The sequence below is a fragment of the Fukomys damarensis genome, unplaced genomic scaffold, assembly GCF_012274545.1.
Source record: "Fukomys damarensis isolate Sample0158 unplaced genomic scaffold, DMR_v1.0_HiC HiC_scaffold_16, whole genome shotgun sequence".
Taxonomy (NCBI): Eukaryota; Metazoa; Chordata; class Mammalia; order Rodentia; family Bathyergidae; genus Fukomys; species Fukomys damarensis.
The window spans coordinates 125,790,428-125,793,247 of record NW_022900928.1 but is presented as its reverse complement, the minus strand read 5'-3'; the positions used below and the strand labels follow the sequence as shown (position 1 = coordinate 125,793,247).

The following is a 2,820-nucleotide window of genomic DNA, read 5'->3' as shown; positions in this document are numbered from 1 at the left end:
GGTGTCAGGGATTGAACTTGGGTCCTTGCGCTTGCAAGGCAGGCCACCGAAACGCTGATCTAAATCCCCAGCCCTACACTTGGCTCCTATATTACAATATACTGCCAAGAGAACAAAATGATGACAGTATAAATGTTTCACGTATTCATAGCAATATATATACACACACATACACACACACACACACACACACATACACAGAAAAACAGAAAGGACTTCTATTACTTTTTAAAAAACAGAACACAAAAGTTTTTAGTTTGCTCACATATTGGAAAAAATATTAATTCTACAGGTAAATAGCATTTTCTTATATTTGAGTGTATATTTGGAATTAAGGTATCATCTCCTGTAACAGTCAAACCTCCTACTATAGAGCTTACTGTCCCCACTAAGGGCTCCTACAGAAGAATCTCCAAAAATACTAAATATTTAGTATCCACGACCTTCCAGTAAACTACCAAAATAATTCCGAGAAGCTGTTCTGTTAAGATAAAACTTAAGATGGTGTTTTCTAACACATTAACAGTTTTTTCTCCATAATTTGCTTTCTCTGATTCACAAGAATATGAAAGCACTGACTCTAGCTCCTTTATCACATAAATAAGCATGCAGTTAGTTAAAAAAAAATTACCTCACCTATAAAATATATTATAAAGAAATGAATGAGACAAAGGTCTGAGTTAAATACCTTTCTTCCCCTGCCCAAAAGGCAACATTTATTAAGCTTCTGTGCCTAACATATGGTTGACATGTCTTACACATTATTTTACTTCAGTGGTCTGAGGAAGGCACCCTATGACTCCTATTTTACAGAAGAAATTAAAGCTGTGAAGATGCTAATTTGTCTACTGAACACAATCAATACTTAGGGGAGGCAGGACTCAAAAGAAAGTTCTGCCAGACTCAAAACCATTGCTATGTATCTGCTTTTTAAATGGAGAAAAAAATACTTCTGGCCTTCAAAAAAGCGAATGTTTCACGATGGCATAGTGTTGAGTTAGGTTAACAAAATTATTTCTAGAACTTGACACCTAAAGTGACATGTTTATCTAAAAACTCTCACCCACAACAATATCCAAGAGCCCTGTGTGGCCTTTGAAGCAGTGTTCTGCAAACAAAGTGACATGGTGGGTAGGCTGAAGATTGGTACGGACCTTTTCCAACACTGCAATGAAGCTAGGCTTTAGGGCAGCGGCTTCAGATGCTGAATATTACTCTTAGTACCCCTAAAACAGCCCCTTAAAAAGGAAAACGAATGGTTGTAAGAAAACACCACATTCAACAATCTGAAAAAGCAGCAGACTGAGGGAATATCTCCTATGATCCAACCAGAAAATGGATACAAGGTCGTCTTTGCTATGGTGGAACTGTATAACACAGGCATAAACACCCAAACACTGTCAGCCTTGGCTTTTGCTTGCAATCACTGTTCTGACAATGTTTCTCACCTCTAAAGCTAACACTTACTTCTAGATATTACTAAATCCTCAGTAAAGAAGGTATAACTAAGCTGCAGGAACCAGAAGACCACAGAATTAAAAACTATTCTAATATGATTTTTAAAAACACTACAGCCTCAATAGCATTACTATTAGTACACATGGCTATAATTTCTAATGGACCCTGCATCCAACACTCGACCTTTTAGAATAAAACTGAAACAGGAAGTAAACAGATAAAACATCCTCTCAGCAGTGGTCATATCTACGCACTAAATTCATCTAACCCAACACAGAATGCTTCCAGCATAATCTATATACTTATTACATGCAGTTCTAGCAAGTTATTTACAACATCTCATCTTTCAGCGTTTTGTGTTACTATTTTCTTGAGTTTTCACTTCGAATATTTACAATCCCATAAAGTAACATTTAAGTGACTTCTCCAAGGTTCTATTATTACACCTTAATCCAAATTTCATTATCTGTGACACCACAATGGGTATTCTTTATTGCTATGCCAGTAACTCTTCAACCTTAGCACCCAGGTGTTCTGGGACCAACTAGAAGGCCTGCTCAAATATGTTGAGTCAGTAAATCTTAGGAAAGATTCCAGGATTTGCACTCCAATAAGCTACCACGTAAATGCTGATCCTAGTAATCCTGAACCACTGAGGAATTACTGCATTGCTATGATCTTTTGAAAGATAATTCGTTCTCACGACCTATGCTTGGCCAGCTGCAAACAACAAATCTCTAAAGCTTATCAGAACTAGTAAGGAAAAAGAAAAGGCCAAAAAGAACTCAGACGAAGACTGTAAAAGCAACTGCAAAGAATTTTTTAAAGTCTGGTGCCACTGAACGTACTGAAAGGGACCTATAGACCTCCACAACGCAATCCTAACTACGTAATATCATAACTACCCAATAATTCACCTGAATAATTCAAAAGATCTTATGCTCACTTTGGAAAAACAAATAAAGTCTGGGATCCGCTCTTGGAAAACCTATTCAAAGGTTTTTACGATACGAGCAAAAAAGGGGTCAAATTCACTTAGGTGGATTTCCCGTCCCCTATTAAGCGAAACGCCTCTCCTGGGGTTCAAGGGTTGGGTTTGCCACACACTTGTTGAGAAGTTACTGTCCCGTCAGCACTTGAGACTGCAAGTTGTGTCGCTGATGCAACTTCGCCGTAAACTTCCTTCTTTCGAAAGGACCCTTCAAAACTCCCTCCCGGCGCCTGGGCACATAGTCGCTGGGAGGTCGGTCCCCAGCAACAACGACGGGGGCAACCGCGATGGCGCCCGGGTGGAGGCTACAGGGAACGCCCTCCCGCTGAGGGTGCCCAGGGCGAGGGGCTGAGCCGCACACTGCCCCACGC

The 2,820-nt window shown here is 39.8% G+C and overlaps 1 protein-coding gene across 13 annotated transcripts in view; it reads right to left on the bottom strand.

The window, feature by feature from the left end:
• The window catches only part of Rhbdd1 (rhomboid domain containing 1), a 169,504-nt gene extending 166,690 nt beyond the window's left edge, over nt 1-2,814 (bottom strand). For 7 of the 13 annotated variants that reach the window (XR_004517540.1, XR_004517541.1, XR_004517542.1 and 4 more), the window contains exon 1: nt 2,566-2,814. The gene's annotated coding sequence lies outside the window, so the exon portion shown is untranslated. Of the gene's footprint in view, nt 1-1,154; nt 1,239-2,404; nt 2,545-2,565 lie in introns of those variants that run through there. The other 6 variants (XR_004517543.1, XR_004517544.1, XR_004517548.1 and 3 more) reach the window with 2 other exon arrangements.
• Nucleotides 2,815-2,820: the final 6 nt, after the last annotated feature.